At 40.2% G+C, this 17,598-nt stretch overlaps 1 non-coding gene across 1 annotated transcript; it reads left to right on the top strand.

Annotated features, from left to right (window-relative positions):
• Positions 1-11,709: 11,709 nt before the first annotated feature.
• Positions 11,710-11,816, top strand: LOC122431541. The gene has a single exon (XR_006266558.1). It is a non-coding gene; the product is annotated as a U6 spliceosomal RNA (small nuclear RNA).
• Positions 11,817-17,598: the final 5,782 nt, after the last annotated feature.

Raw genomic sequence — 17,598 nt, 5'->3', positions numbered from 1 at the left:
TGGGGTGCACGTGTCTCTTTCAGATCTGGTTTCCTCGGTGGCAAACTAGTACAGCCGCTATGGAGAACAGTGTGGAGAGTTCTTAAAAAACTGGAAATAGAAGTGCCATATGACCCAGAAATCCCACTTCTGGGCATACACACTGAATAAGAAAGTTTTAAAATACTCAGTACTATTTTTTTAAAGTGCTCTTATGATGAAGGTTGATTTAAAGTATAATTTAGATTACATATGTTTCATAATAAATCATCCTATTTGATGATTTGTATATGAGATGTATATAGTATATATAGTATAATGTATTATCTATATACAATATCTGAAAATAAAAATGTAGATATATATATATATATATATGTATATATATATATATATGTACACTTAAACACATAGGAACACTCACTGCACATACACATATAGATAAGTACTCTATCAATTATGTTTGAGTTGAAAACTATGCACAAAGACTCTAAATAGCATATGACTTATATTGTGAGCCACTTCCCAAACTATAATCTGATTATATATATATATTTATACACACATATATATATATGCACACACACATTATAAAATCTCGTGAAAGTTAGAGATACTGCTGTCAGTAATTACTAGCAATACAAACTCAGCATTTTCTATTTAAGGTCTTTGTACATATTCTCAATTCAAACCTGATTGATTACATGTGCATGTGTGCATTTGTGTTTATATATGTGTATGTAAAGGAAATCTACCCTGAGTATTTATTGAAAATACCCATGCTGAAGCCGAAGCTCCAATACTTTGGCAGCCTGATGTGAAGAGCTAGTTCACTGGGAAAGACCCTGCCGCTGGTAAAGACTGAGAGCAGGAGAAGAAGGGAACGAGAGGATGAGATGGTTGGATGGCATCACCGACTCAATGCACATGAGTTTGAGCAAACTCCGGGAGATAGTGGAAGGACAGGAGGCCTGGTGTGTGTGGTCCATGGGGTCACAGAGAGTAGGATACTACTTAGTGACTAAACAACAACAATGTATGTATATGATAATTTCTTTTCAGGTATTACATATTACATAATTATATACCTTTAGTATAAGTTTACTTATACAATGTTTTATAGAGTTAAATGTGCAACAAAAATTCAGGAAAATGTCACAACATGGCTATACAAAATTGACTAATTAATCAAAGTTAGAAAGTTATAACAAAAGAAGAGGCCAAAGCAAGACAAACATGAATTTAGAAAGGATTGTCAGATGAAGGTATTCTGAAAAGGGGACCTTTGAACAGAGAACAGAATGAAAAAATTGAGTAAGTTGAGTAACTATCTAGGACACAAGCATTTCAGAGAGAGGGAACGAGAGCCTGTCTTCAGTCCTCCTTTTATCCAAATTTCAAGTAATAGAGGAATGATAAAAATAATAAACACAGAGGCAGTCTAAATGAAAATCAAAGAACACATTTATTAACAGAGAAGTTCAGTCAATTCAGTTCAGTCACTCAGTGTATCCAACTCTTGTGACCCCATGGACTGCAGCACGCCAGGCTTCCTTGTCTGTCACCAACTCCTAGACCTTGCTCAAACTCATGTCCATTGAGTCAGTGATGCCATCCAACCATCTCTTCCTCTGTCGTCCCCTTTTCCTCCTGCCTTCAATCTTTCTTAGCATCAGGGTCTTTTCCAAAGAGTCAGTTCCTCGCATCAGGTGGCCAAAGTGTTGGAGTTTCAGCTTCAGCATCAGTCCTTCCAATGAATATTCAGGACTGATTTCCTTTAGGATAGACTGGTTAGATCTCATTGCAGTCCAAGAGACACTCAAGAATCATCTCCAACACCACAGTTCAAAAGCATCAATTCTTCGGTGCTCAGCTTTCTTTTTGGTACAACTCTCACATCCATACATGACTACTGGAAAAACTATAACTCTGACCATACAGACCTTTGTTCGCAAAGTAGTCTCTGCTTTTTAATATGCTGTCTAGGTTTGTCGTAACTTTTTTCCCAAGGAGCAAGTGTCTTTTAACCTCATGGCTGCAGTCACCATCTGCAGTGATTTTGGAGCTCAAGAAAATAAAGTGTGTCAGTGTTTCCATTGTTTCCTCATCTATTTGCCATGAAGTGATGGGACTGGAGCCCATGGTCTGTTTTTGAATGTTGAGTTTTAAGCCAGCATTTTCACTCTCCTCTTGCACTTTCATCAAGAGGCTCTTTAGTTCTTCTTTACTTTCTGCCATAAAGGTGGTGTCATCTTCATATCTGAGGTTATTGATATTTCTTCCAGCAATCTTGATTCCCAGCAGAGATGTTAATGTCCAATTATTCTCAAATGTAGGATTTCTGGAATACTGGGTCAGAGTGTATGGATTTAAATTGGTATTATAATGGGCCAGCTCACTGCCTCCTGAAAATTAAACCTTGGGGCACATTGAAGGGAATCAGATTTGTAGCGCAAGCTTTATCCACTTTGTGTGGCATTTGCTCTTGTATCAAATTTCCTGCAAAAACAGAAAGTGAAAGAATGGCTGGCCAAATTCTAAGGGACAAATATTAAAATCAGGAGATTGATCTGTCTTTGTCTGATGGTGTGTTTATTGAGTGGAAACTGTGTGTTTGAGAAGAAAAGAGAATACAAGTGCCCACCAAATAACAGACCATTGCTTACATGAGAAGTGAATTTGAATGCAGAGCACCAACTTATAGAGGAGACTATAGCTTATGGAAGGAAAAATTCTCACTAGTCCAATTATTTTTTCTTATCGATACAGGTAAGAATGAGTGTGAAAGAAAGGAGGTGGGGATATAAAACAGAAATTTCCCTACAGCACTTCTCCAGTGAGGCTAAAGTAGAATATCATAGAAAGAAAGAAGGTTTCCCTTCACATTCTTCAGATTTTGTTCTTTTATCCAGATAGTCAATAGTGATATCTATGGTCAACCAGTAGTATGTGTAAGCCATCAAGAATAAAGCCCAGTGATAAATCACGCTTGGTCCGCACTCACCTTCCTCATGTTGCTCCCTAATCTCTGCTCTCCTGGATCAAGCTGCCTGTGATTCAGTGTTTACATATTCAGATGAATCTAAAATGGATGAAAAAATGTATATTAATTACATTTTATTCCAATCTAATTTCCATCTTAAGTTTTCCTTGTCATGTAGTCAAGTGGGTCTCACAGGACATGTAGAACAGTGAGTGCTGTGAGCCAGCATATTTGAAATAATACAGTTGTTGCCATATAAAAAATTCATGTCTAAAGATTATTAATTCTCTCCTCTTAGTAAGAAAACTTAAGTCCAAAAAATGAAACTACCCACGCTTTCTGGCTTAAAGAAATTCAAATTAGAACTTTTCAACAACTTGATATCTTAATACATTCAGTCTCAATTGAAAGAATTTCTCTTAAATAATATCTGGGCTCCTCAACATAGCTGTAACTCCTCTAGCATCTTCGGAATTATATTAATCTTACTCTAAGTCTCTTGTAAGTTCCACTTTTCTAAAAACTTGAAAAAAGTCAATAGGACTCAATGAATATCACATAGTCAGCTCTACAACTAGACATGTATTTTCTCTCTAAAACATTGCAAAAACAATATAGTACTTGTGCTGAGCAAAATTTTGCTTCTAGCAACTATGACTAAGAACAGTTTAGACTGTCATTCCAAAAAAAAAATAACAAAGATAAATAGATGATATTTGGGGAGCTGCACATTTGAAAGGAAAACCATTTGAGGAATCTTAAATGCTCTTGTACTCTTTCAAAACTTAAAAATGTTGCAATAGTGTCATATTTAGACACCATCTTACTGAATCGACCCTATGGTGTCTTCCTACATCAAGTCCAAATGTCTTCCAGCATCAATATCTTGGTTTTTCTAGTCTTATCTGAGGCAGGTCTTATTTAAATGGAACATGGTTTCCTTTATAATAGTTACCTTCTGAAAAACCCAACTTTCCTTATTTATTATGCAATTTCAAAGAATCAGGATCAATTTAGCCACAATAGAGCAACTGCCACCCTCTTCCCCAGCACTCCCTCTGACCAATACACCAACATGCTGGAGATAAAGTGGGGGTTGGGGGTTCTCCACAAGTTCTATCAGGAAAATTGAAACAAGACTCAAGAAAATCAGACCAAGTGAAAACCTTTTAATCAGTCAAGCAATGTCTCTGATAGCTCCGGAGAACAAGTCTCTCAAAAGTATACTAAAGAAAGTGGCTTAGGTATAAGTCAAATTGGGCCTTTTCTAATCTACCCATATTAATAGCCTGGAACACCCACCTATGTTATGAGCTTCCCAGGTGGCTCAGTGGTAAAGAATCCGCCTGCCAATGCAGGAGATGCAAGAGATGCTGATTTGATCTCTGGGTTCGGAAGATCTCCTGGAGAAGGAAATGGCAACCCACTCCAGTGTTCTTGCCTGAAGAATTCCATGGACAGATGAACCTGGCCAGCTACAGTCTAGGGGGGTTGCAGAGTCAGACACGACTGCGCAGGTACATACACACACAAGCGCACAGACACACACACACAGCTATGGCAAGGATTTCACTTTACCAGCTTCAAATAATTCAGGGCTTTCACAATTAAGAGTCAGGGAAAAGAGGGAGGAAGACATAGAGACAGAGAATATACAAAAACAGGCAAGGAGAAGGAGGAGGTAATGAGAATCTCACACACACACACACACACACACACACACACACACACACACACAGATGAAGAGAGACAGAGACAAAGAGAGACTAAGGCTACTCCTTTAGAAGGCAGTTTTAAGACTCTGACCCTAGATTATTACCACATGGAGGAAACTTCTTCCACTGACCTTCCTTCTCATCTAGAGACAGGCAGTGCAAGGGAAAGCAAAGGGTCTTTCCTAATATTTGGGCAAAGGACTCCTAACAGCTAGTAGAACAGCGTTGCTCATTGCATGCCAGAGTCTCACATGGTAGGTTAACTACTCTTCCTCTTCTGAGCGGGATGAGTAGGTCCATTCACAGATGAGGGAGGCTGCCATCTCAGCGTGATGTCAGAGGACACACAGGAGCGCCCTCCTCTAACAGCCCAGACTGGAATGAGGGGAAGGAAACAAAGATATTTCCTACTTTGGGGGAACCGCTGACCTAAACCACCCGCCCACTTCTGCATGCATGATAATAAGGGCTTGCTTGAGCTGTCTCACAACAGGAAGTTGCGATAAGAAACCTACGCTGCTGTGGAAAACTAACGTGGAGAATTCAGGAGGGGCCACCTGCCCGTAATATGCCCTGCCAACCTCTCAGAAATATTCAGGCTGGAATCCGTCTTGGCTGGGAGATGCACACACCACTAGGAAGGACTCTGAGTCAGACCAGAGATGGGCACCAGCAAGTGAAGGGACAGAGACAACCTGGAAAACTAACCTCATTGCCATAAAACCCGGCCGTGAGTCACATGGCAAAGACGTTCTCCGGGGTTCCCTTAGGCAGCTGCATTCTGCTACAGTGCCCCTTCCCAATGAGGTCCTTTGCTTTGTCAGTGCCTGTGTCTCCTCAGGAAATTTCTTTTCTGAGTGTTAGACAAGAGCTCACTCTTGGGCCCTGAAATGGGTCTGCCTTCTGGAAACACTGCAATATCCACCATGTATTATAATTCCATGTGGATCGCTGCCATGAGTGGTATGAGTCTGAAGCCATGAGCAGAAAGAAGTGACTGGCATATATCAATGTCGGAGATTTTTTTTGCTGAGGAGGTGCAATCTGACATTTGACATTTCAAAGATGCTTTGAAAGTTACATAAGATTTTTATTAGACCGTCAAGTTGAAAAAGGCATTCCAAGTCACAGGAGCAAAAACTTAGAGATGTGGAGTATATGTCATTTGGCAAATAGTAAAAATTTAGTCAGAAAAGGCTCAAGTTACTGGAATTGGCTTAGTGGTAAAGAATCCATCTGCCAGTGCAGGAGCCATGGGAGATACAGGTTCAATACATGGGTCAGGAAGGTCCCTTGTAATAGGAAATGGCAACCCACTCCAGTATTCTTGCCTGGAAAATCCCACAGACAGAGGGGACTGGGGGGCTACAGTCCTTGGATTTGCAAAGAGTCAGATGTGACTTAGCGAATGAGCATGAGCACACTGGAATTGACAGAGAAGTGGAGAGAGAGAGTGTGTGTGGGTGTACGGGTATGTATGAACATGTGTGAAAAAGGCAACTTAGTCTATATTATGGCTCTTTCTTAAATGTCACACTAAAGATCTAGATTTTAATCTTTAGCAAAGGGAAACCAATAAAGTATCTTTTGGTAGAGGAATGACATAATCTGATTAGTGATTTAGGGGAAAAATATATCTCTGGTAGACATTTGGAAGTTAAGGGTGGATGGCTAAAGATGATGTGATCACAGCATAACTCTGATCAGGCCCAGGTAATCCCACTGATATTGTTGTTGTAATGTTCCCTGTCGGCTATGAAGTTTTGTGATCTTTTCATAGGGTAAAACCTCTCTGAGAAATTTGAGCCTCTATAGCTTTGAGGAATACTCTGAAGGACTTAATAAATCTACATATGGTGCTAGCAGGGATCAGTAGTTTACATAATGGGTCAAAGGAAAGACAGCAAGAAAGATATAGAGCAATGCTAACAAGACTTAGAGATTTGCAGTGAGAATTACTCCCAACTGATAGACTTAATCTCCCCTATTCTTTGGGACTAATGACCAACTAGCTATATGATAGCTCTAAACTAGGGGTAACACCACCTCCCTGAGATTGAGTGGCAATTTATTGGGATATTTTAAATTACCAAAATCACTAGGACATGTTGCTGACTGTTAGTGAACATGTTAATGCAAGCTCATGTGCCCTATGCACAGTGAGGCCAAACAATCTGAAACACAGAAGTTTGGAGCAGAGAAAGGATCATGCAAGTTGATGAGGTGGCACATGTCTCTAAAATCCTCAAGTTCCCTGAAGGGTTTCAGCAAAGCATTTTCAAAATCGAGATATGGGAGAGGGTGTCAGAGGGTATGTGATCAGATCATATTGTTGTTGTCCAGTCTCTAAGTCCCGCTTAACTCTTTGTGACCCCATGAATATAAACACACCAGGCTTCTTTGTCCTTCATTATCTCCTGGAACTTGCTCAAACTCATGTCCATCAAATCAGTGATGCCATCCAACCATCTCATCTTCTGTCATCCGCTTCTCCTCCTGCCCTCAATCTTTCCCTGCATCAGAGTCTTTTCCAGTGAGTCAGTTCTTCACATCAGGTGGCCAAAGTATTGGAGTTTCAGCTTCAGCATCAGTCTTTCCAGTAAATATTCAGGGTTGATTTCCTTTAGAATTGACTGATTTGATCTCCTTCCAGTCCAAGGGACTCTCAAGAGTCTTCTCCAACACCATAGTTCAAAAGCATCAATTCTTTATCACTTAGCCTTCTTAAGGTCCAACTCTCACAACCATGCATGACTAATGGAAAAACCATAGCTTTGACTATATGGGCCGTTGCCCTTATAGAACATGTACAGTTCTCTGACTGATGATGAGGGAACAGGGTGGTGTCATAGGGATTAATTTATCAGTACTTAGGCTCCAAGAGGCCTGGGGCTATGTGTTCAGGGTCATCAAGTAATTAACATTTTCATTTGGTGGGGGGTTGAGGTCTTCATATCTGCCAAACAATTCAGGAAATGTGGATCAAATCCTATTATCTATGTACTTCAGAGAGGAGCTAAAGCAGAGGGTATGGGAGGAAACGGGGCTCAGGCAGGCAAATTTCCTGAATATGTGGGCAGACCTTTAATAATAATTGCCATTATAACTATGTCACCTAGTTCTCCATCAGAAGCATTGCTATACCAATATTTGCTAAAGTGTCCTGGGCTCCAAAATCACCACAGATGTAACTGCATCCATGAAATTAAAAGATGCTTGCTCATTGGAAGAAAAGCTATGATAAATCCAGGCAGCATATTAAAAAAACAGAGATATCACTTTGCCAACAAAGGTTCCTATAGTCAAAGCTATGGTTTTTCCATTAGTCATGTATGGATGTAAGAGTTGGACCATAAAGAAGGCTGAGTGCCAAAGAATTGATGCTTTCTAATTGTGATGTTGGAGAAGACTCTTGAGAGTCCCTGGGACAGCAAATGGATCAAACCTGTCAATCCTAAAGGAAATCAACCCTGAATATTCATTGGAAGGACTGATGCTGAAGCTGAAGCTCCAAAACTTTGGCCCCCTGATACAAAGAGCCAACTCTTTAAAAAAGACTTTGAAGCTGGGAAAGATTGAGGGCAGAAGGAAAAGGGGAAGACAGAGGATGAGATGGTTTGAGATGGTTGGATGGCATCACCAACTCAATGGACATGTGTCTGAGCAAACTTTGGGAGACAATGAAGGACAAGGATGCCTGGCCTGCTGCAGCTCATGGGGTCGCAAAGAGTCCTACACAACTTAGCAACTAAACAACAACAACAACAAAGTGTCTTCTTTGTAACCTTTTGGTCTGAGGAAACTCTATGAAAAACAAACCAACAAAGCAAAAAACAAAATAATAGTGCTCTGTAATAAGTGAGTTTGTTTAGTTCTAAATAACATACCATTTCTTAAACAGGCGTTTCTTATATTTGCCTATTAAGAGTACTAAACAGTTCTGTTTCAGTTCAGTTCAGTTCAGTCGCTCAGTCGTGTCCGCCTCTTTGCAAACCCACGGATCACAGCACGCCAGGCATCCCTGTCCATCACCAACTCCTGGAGTATACCCAAACTCATGTCCATCAAGTCGGTGATGCCATCCAGTCATCTCATCCTCTGTCATCCCCTTCTCCTCCTGCCCCAATCCCTCCCAGCATCAGGGTCTTTTCCAATGAGTCAGCTCTTCACATCAGGTGGCCAAAGTATTGGAGTTTCAGCTTCAGCATCAGTCCTTCCAGTGAACACCCAGGACTGATCTCCTTTAGGATGGACTGATTGGATCTCCTTGCAGTCCAGGGGGCTCTAAAGAGTCTTCTCCAACACCACAGTTCAAAAGCATCAATTCTTCTGTTTAACTTTGTATAATTCAATATTCAAATATATTTCTCAGTAACATCCCCTGACTACTTTCAGAAATTGCTTCAATCACAGACCATAGTCCATATTTTGCATGCCTAACTATCTCTGAGGGTAACTGAAACCAAGCAGGACCCTGTGGGGCCCTCCTACAAATTCTATCCACATCCCTATTTCTTATTTGTAGGATAAAGTGACACGGTGGTAAAGACTCTGCCTTTCAATTCAGGAGACTCAGCAGCCACAGGTACAATCTCTGGGTCAGAAAAATTCCCTTGAGTAGGAAATGGCAACCCACTCCATTATTCCTGCCTGGAAAATTCCATGGATAGGGGAGTCTGGGGGGTTAAGTCCTCTGGTGGGTTACAATCCATGGGATTGCAAAGAGTTGGACAGGACTGAGTGACTTAGCATGCACACACAGTCTTGACTCAGCCTCCTAGACCTTCCCTGAGTTCCAAAGTGCAGATTCAAACAGGTGCTAATCAAGGAAGTGAGGGAATGAAGACACAAAAGAGGAGCAGTCAGTAAACAATAGTGCAACAATGGTGCAAAGTCCTGGTTCCTTCTGACAAAATATGCATACAAAACCTTGTGAGTTCCTGTGTAGAACTAAGGCCCCCACCCAGATGGAGGATGGTAACTTCAAGCTGAGCACAAGATTTCTGGAGCAGTCTCCTTACCCCACCACCAATCTATCCAAAGAAAGTTACACACCCTGAAGTCCTTATCCCAAATTTTGCCTCTAAAAACTTCTCTCCCCAACTATTGGGAGTTTGAGCCACCCATTCTCTTTGCTTGACCCTCTAATAAATCTTTCTTTTCTCTAAATTCCAACATTTTGGTTTGCTTGGCCTCACTGGGCATTGGACAAAGGAACTTGCATTTGGTAACATTACTACTGGTGGAAGAATCACTTTAACTAGTAAAGGATACTGTTGATTCTCAACCTTGTCTGTGATTAGAATCAACTGGGAGTCTTAAAATACCTGTGTGTGTGTGTGTGTGTGTGTGTGTGTGTGAGCACATGCACACTCCCCACCTCCAAAGATTCTGGTGGGGCTTATGTATCAACAGTAAGAAAACAAACAAACTTCCTAGGTGATTTTAATATCCAGCCAGATGGACATCCATTGTTTTAAATGATTACTGCTTCTTATTTAATGAATAACCCTCTTATAATATCATGACAAATGCCAGTGGGATTTACTCACTTTTTTGTGTGCATTTAATTATTTAGAAGCTGTCTGAGTTTGAATAAGTATAACTGATCAGCATGTTAGACAAAAAAATTTGAAATCTGTTTTATAATCATGAGGCAGGAAGTACGTGGGACCCCAGGGTAAAGCAACTGGAGATTCATTCCCTATGAACCAAAATTCTGAGACAAGAATAGCAGGACAATTAAGAGAGAAGGCTGGGCCCTGTGTAGACCACATATTTCTTGTTCTCGGAGTCAGGAGACCTCCCTGACCACACATGTGCTGAAAGGCTCCTTGGAGGTCAAAGAGGAAGCTATGTCAAGGGATTTTCTCTACCCATACGCCTTTTTGGTAAAATCTTTCTTGGCTGAGAGATGTGTGTGCACACATGGGCAGTACTGAGGTACACTAAATATGGACTGTGAACCAGGCAAATCAGAATGACTGGCCAAAGGAAACCTGGAACAAATACCCCACAAAAGTAATTCAAACTGCCATGAGGACGTGACTCAGTGACCCTCCCTCTCCCTGAGTCTGCCCAAGTGTCTATCCACACACACTGTACTTTTTTCCTCTTAAAAAATACCTTGCTTGTGTACTGCCTTCTGTCTTTGTGGGAATTCCTTTCTGCAAAGCCAAAGAGCCAGGGCACTTGTCACTGACCATTGGTCTAGTGTTTAAGATCTGGTGTTCTCACTGCCGAGATCCAATCTCAATCTCCAGCTGGGAACACAATCCCCACTCCAACTGATTTCAGGCTGAGGCCACCCAAGATCAATTATATTTTCTGATCCATTTTAGATCTCAGAGCAACCTCAGGCTTGTATCTGTTGATTTTCATTTTTCCCATTGGAGAAATGACAAAATAAGCAAGCACTGATTTATGACATTATGATAATAATGGAAAGAGAAATAAACCTACGTTTGTTTGCTGGAGCATACTTTGAAGAGCCACTGCCAAAACCCTACAAGTAAAAGAAAGACAGGTTTAGGCATATTTTTAGAGAGAATACTCTAGCAAAGTATCGGTTAGAGAAACAGATGCAGGATCAGAGAGTAAAGATGTGGAGAAGAGTTGGGTGATGGTTTCACGTGTCCAGACAAGAGATGATGACTTTTTAAAGAGGAAGCAGTGCACTCAGGATAAAGGAAATGAGTCAGGGAATAGCATTTTTGAGGTAGCGTCTTGATTAGATGTTGTAAGGGAGGAAAAGTAGCCTTCCCTTCTAGTTCTTGGATAAGAACATTTCTTCCCCCACTCCCCTTGATAAAAACATTAACAAGAAAATAAAAATGAGTAGCAGTTTCATAACATGAATGTCTCCTGTATGCGTGAGAGATACCCAGGAAAATTGAGTATCTGAAATGGCCCAGTTCAGTTCTGTTCAGTTCAGTCACTCAGTTGTGTCCGACTCTGTGACCCCATGGACTGCAGTGCGCCAGGCTTCCCTGTCCATCACCAACTCCTGGAGTTTACTCAAACTCATGTCCAGTGCTCGCTTCGGCAGCACATATACTAAAATTGGAACGATACAGAGAAGATTAGCATGGCCCCTGTGCAAGGATGAAACGCAAATTCGTGAAGCATTCCATATTTTTGGATCGGGTGGAGAGGGAGGTGGGAGGGGGGATCGGGATGGGGAATACATGTAAATCCATGGCTGATTCGTGTCAGTGTATGGCAAAAACCACTACAATTTTGTAATTAGCCTCCAACTAACAAAAATAAATGGAAAAAAAAAAAAAAAACTCATGTCCATTGAGTTGGTGATGCCATCCAGCCATCTCATCTTGTCATCCCCTTCTCCTCCTGCCTTCAATCTTTCCCAGCATCAGGGTCTTTTCCAACGAGTCAGTTCTTTGCATCAGGTGGCCAAATTCTCTCCCATCAGAAAGTTTGCATAAGCCTCTTATCCTTTTCCATCAGAGGGCAGACAGACTGAAAACCACAATCACAGAAAACTAACCAATCTGATCACATGGACCACAGCCTTGTCTAACTCAATGAAACTATGAGCCATGCCATATAGGGCCACCTAAGACAGATGGGTCATGGTGGAGAGTTCTGATAAAACGTGGTCCACTGCAGAAGGGAATGGCAAACCACTTCAGTATTCTTGCCTTGAGAACCCCATGAACAGTATGAAATGGCCCAAGTCACCACCTCAAACACAATCTCCAGTTAAACACAAAAAAGGATTTTGAGGGGTTGGGAAGAGTGAGTTATGGAGGACTGTCAGGAAAATCCAGTTAACAAGGATATGGTTGCTAATGTAGGTTTAATTCCTCTCTTCCCCATCACCATTGATAAGAGCTTCTAGATAATTTGTCAGCCTCCTCCCTCCAGAGACAGTCATCCTTAAGATGGAGATTTCCCTTATAATATGTGTCTTTTACAAAAGGATAACTTCTACTTGGTTTTCAGAGCTTTTCTGTGTCTGCTATCGCAAAAAAAAAAAATAATAATAATAACCAGCTTAAGACAATCTTTATGCAGAGAGGCATATTTTGGGGGTCACAAGTTCTGCTCCCCTTCACGGCTTATTGGTCTAACTGGAAAGATCAAAAGATTCTACAAATAGCTCCTAGATTTTTCTGCTTAGGGAGTTAAAATTCAAGAGAAACAATTTAGGAGTTATAATTTGGAAATACTTTTTAAGGAATATTTAAAACTATTCAAGTTTAGATATCCTCCCAGGGAAAGAAAATAAGTATATTAAAGGAAGAGATTGAGACTAGAACCTTGAGAAATCTATTCGTAAGTGACAATAATAGGAAGAAACACAAGTGAAGGAGAAGGTAGAATGATCAGGGAAGGAAGAAACTATGGATAACCAAAGTGGAGAGATTTTCAGTAGAGAGGAGGAAGATAACAGAATCAGTGTGCAGAGAGACATCAAAGAATAAGAACTAAGGGCAACTCATCACTGCAGCTCTAGGGATCTGCCACTGACCTGGGAAAGAGGTGTTTCGTACCTAGAAGGAAATTATAGTCAGATTAGAAGATGAAGGGAAGTGGGCAGTGAAATGAAGGCAGGGAAAAGCCATCCTGAGAGAGTCAAGAGAAAGTTTTTCTTTGAAACTCATCAAGCTTCTTCTTCTACAACTGAAGGAAGAAATATTTGATGAATTTCAGGGCAGAAGTCAAAGACTGTCACAGCGTACAATATGGGCATGGGGGCAGGACTTGAGAAGAGGTACAAAAGAGCAAAAGCGCATGGTGCAAGAGAAATGAAAGGATGGGATGGGACTTCCTTGGTGGTCCAGTGGTTAAGAATCTGCCTTGCAATGTGGGGGATGCAGGTTTGATTCCGGGTCAGGGAATTAAGATCCTACATGTCCCACATGTTGTGGAGCAACTAAGCTCTCATGCCATAACTACTGAGCCCACAACCAGAGAGTCTGCACCGCAGGAAAGATCCCACATGACACAACAACCGTGTATGCCACAACCAAGACTCAACACAACCAAACAAACATTGAAAAAAGAAAAAAGAGAAGAAATAAAATAAAGGAATAAAGGGTACAGACGCTTCTTCCTCTGAAAAAGGGAGAGATTTTCTAGCTAAGATAAAAGATCAGGTCCTCTGCCAAGGGGTGTGTGTGTGTGTGTGTGTGTGTGTGTGTTTAAAGTTTGGAGTATTTGTAGGAAAGGTGAAAAGGTGCACTCAAGGTCCAGTTGAAGTTAAATAAATTTAATTTGTATTTGACTAGAGAGTCACAGAAGTGTGATTTTTTCCCTAGTGATGTCACTCTCGGAATCTAGGAGAAAACATTATTAATGAAACTTACTGGATTTTGAGTAGAAAAAGATAGGGAGGAAATACTCAGGAGATTAATAAGAATGCTTTCTCTATGTATTAAAAGATATGAAAAAAAATCACAACATCAGTGCTTTCAGCATTCCACCTTCTTCATGATCACAAATCAGATGGCAAGAAATAATCATAAGCATTTGATTGGAATTGGATCATTAGTTCAGTAACCATTCTAAAATTGGTGTGAGTGTGAAAGTTCTCATCTCAGGGGAGAAATAATCCCTGTCATCAACTTTCTATAAAAGTAATTTTGACACCTCCTCAAATACAGTAAGTATTCCAGGTGATTTATTATCTGTCATAACAGATTCAGGCTCAAACTCTGGATACACCTTACTCAATGTCAATCTGATCTGTAGAAGATAAGCGGGGCTCTTGATGTTTCATGGTCAGGGAGGGGGAAAATCAGGAAGGGGGAAGTTAACTACAAATATTGCAAAATTTATTTCTCATTGCTCCAGGGCCTACTGCTATAGCATGCTTGAATAGAAGTTCGGAAAGTAGTGTCACTAAGAGCATCACAGTAAATGAGGAAAAGAAACATACACAGGGTCCTCTCTGACAGATTTGGGGCACATCAGTCTTTAAACTCTCAGAGATTTCATTCTGAAATCTTCAGAAGCTTCCATTCCAATGCTTACCTCTTTCACCTGATGAGGCTTTACTAAAAATAAGATGAAGAATTAAAGTTGCTTTCATAAGAATATTGATACCTATAGTGACCTTAGAGTGGTTACAGAAATAATCACCTGTTTTTCCCACTAACTAGGAACCAAGAGTGTTCTGTTACAAGTATCCACTCTATCCGTTCCCTTTTTTAGTAGATATAGCCCTTTTGAGGGGAAGGGGACATTCTAAAATGGGAAAATAATCTAGAAAGAAATGAAAGTCATTTGCCTGGCAGATCTTAGGGATTTTTCCTGATATGTGGCCTTGCTTAATTAGGCTAAGCCTAACTGAGAAAGAGGGGATTTTACAAGGGCTTCCCTGGTGGCTCAGGTGGTAAAGAATCTGTCTGCAATCCAGGAGATTCAGGTACAAAGATTTTGTATGTTAAAATAGCTAAAGAATACCACCAGAATCCCCCTCTCCAATTCCTTCATCGTCTCATTATTATGGAAATCCACATAATGCAAAGGATTAAGAGCAAAGATTTGCAATCTTAACTTTTCCAATGGCCTCCTCTCATCTTTCCAAGACTTACTCCAGCTCAGTTCAATTCAGTCGCTCAGTCATGTTTGACTGTTTGCAACCCCATGGACTGCAGTTCTCCAGGCCTCCCTGTCCATCACCAATGCCTAGAGTTTACTCATGTCCATTGAGTCAGTGATACCATCCAACCATCTCATCCTCTGTCATCCCCTTCTCCTCCCACCTTCAATCTTTCCCAGCATCAGGGTCTTTTCAAATGAGTCAGCTCTTCACATCAGGGGGCCAAAGTTGGAGCTTCAGCTCCAACATCAGTCCTTCCAATGAACACTCAGGACTGATCTCGTGTTTCTTTAATATTCTTTAAAATGTATTTGGAAAACATGGAGAAAACACAAAAAGTGAAAATCTATTATGATTGCAACATTTAAATTTTAGTTCTGTAATGACGTTAAGAACTTCCAATACTTTATAGCCAACGGCAATCACAATTAACAAGCCAAAGTGTTAGTAAGAACATAGGGAAAATGCTAACGTTGATTCAAATTTAGAAATGCTATATTCCAAATACTAGCCATATTAGAGTGCAGTCCCCTAATTACTAATGAAATTAATAAATTGTAAGCAATTGAGTTTATATCACCTTTTCTCAAATTTCAGCTACTTTATCTGAAAAATGAAAAAATAGTCCTCCACAGAGTTATTTTGAAAATCTTATGAAATAATGTTTATGAGAGAAATATTAAAGTGTACACATACGATAAAAGCAAGATATTTGTTGAATATTTATATAGTAGTAATGACTATTTGAAAAAAAGATGAAATTAGATAAATAGTGCCATTTACAATTGTATCAAAATGCATAAAATTCTCATGGATAAATCCAACAGAATATGTGTGACAACATGCAAAATTTGTATGCCCCAAACTGCAAAATATTGTGGAGCTTAATCTGGCTTCATATTAGCATCTTCTGGGGATGTTAAAACTGTAATCTTAACTTCAAAATTAAAGTTTCCTGACTTTTGCCTGGTTCTCTTAAATGAAAATCTTTAACAGTGGAGCCTGGGAATCCTCTTTCTGCCAGAGTTTGCAGGTGATTCTCCTGTAGTCAGGTCTGTATTCAGGTACTGCATTCAGGTACATTTCTGAACTAAAGTGAAGTTATTTTTTCTACTAGTTTGAAAGAGGCTTTTACTTCCTCTTTCTTCCCATGAAGTACCTCTTCAATATGCTTCTTATTCTCCAAAGCATCTAGCAGATACCTTTATCCAATAAATAAATATTGATTTGAATAGAATGTTTTCACAGTAAGAACCAGTGAAAGGGTAGGAACTAAGAAGGTATTTGGGAAGATCTTGGTTTTCAATAGTGCTCTACTTTTTATCATGCTAAAATTATACTCTGGTATCCGAGTCTCACAAACTTGGGAGTGGCAACGTGAAAGCTACTGTGCATGGAATCAGATTGTTACCAGCCCAGCCTCTGGTGATGAGTAGAGAGGTGTCTGGGAAGAGGTAAAAGACTGCATGCATAGCAGTCTCACCGAGTTAATCATCATTAATGGTTTGAGGGAAGAATAAATGGGAGTGGGAGAAAAGTCTCACAATGGAATGGACTCTGAAGGGGCCTCGTAAGAAAACACACATGGGCAATCTGCTTTCGGTTGATAGACAGTTTCCAAAGGCTTCATATCTTGAATTCTTTCAAGTTTCTCACAACAGATAGGGATCAAGGGTTTAAAGGGCATTAATAAAGGGTCAAGAAAACTTGACTCTATTCCTTGTTCTGCTCCTATCTGACTGTAATTTTGACTATTTGATTATATCTCTTTTCCCCTTATTTTCCTGCTCCAGAGAATGAATGGAATTATTAACATATCATCTTTAAGTTCCTTTATTTCCGCCCCCAACACACAAAAAAAACCTATGCTTCAAAAAATTTTGGTATTCATACTGAATGTGTGGTACATGAAACAGATTCAGGTGAATAAGAAATTTGTCACTGAGCTTTAGAAAATGGACACCAAAATCTTAAGGAATTCTTTTAACTTCAATAAGTATAAACGTTTCTGAAAGGGAGGGAGGGAGGGAGGGAGAGAGAGAGAAATAGAGAGAATACACAGCAAGACAAAGAAGGGCACAAAAGGGGTGAAGGGAGAAAGCAAGAGAGAGGACAGAGCCCCGGAGATAAAGAGGCCAAGGGAGACAAAATTCAACTCTGGATCGTGTGCCAAAAATGATCTACCATAACACTGATGGCATCATGGTAGCGATAATCTGTACTGTGGCACCAAGAAAGACATAGTATAAGGTAAACTTTGAGAAGCTTGAAAACTGAGGCAGACAGTTTAACAAGAAGGAGGAATTTGTTGTTGTTCACACTGCACTGACTGATGTATTTATTCCCTTTTC

Source organism: Cervus canadensis, chromosome 29, assembly GCF_019320065.1.
Source record: "Cervus canadensis isolate Bull #8, Minnesota chromosome 29, ASM1932006v1, whole genome shotgun sequence".
Lineage (NCBI taxonomy): Eukaryota > Metazoa > Chordata > Mammalia > Artiodactyla > Cervidae > Cervus > Cervus canadensis.
The sequence above is the reverse complement of the archived record's forward strand: the minus strand, read 5'-3'. Positions and strand labels throughout refer to the sequence as shown.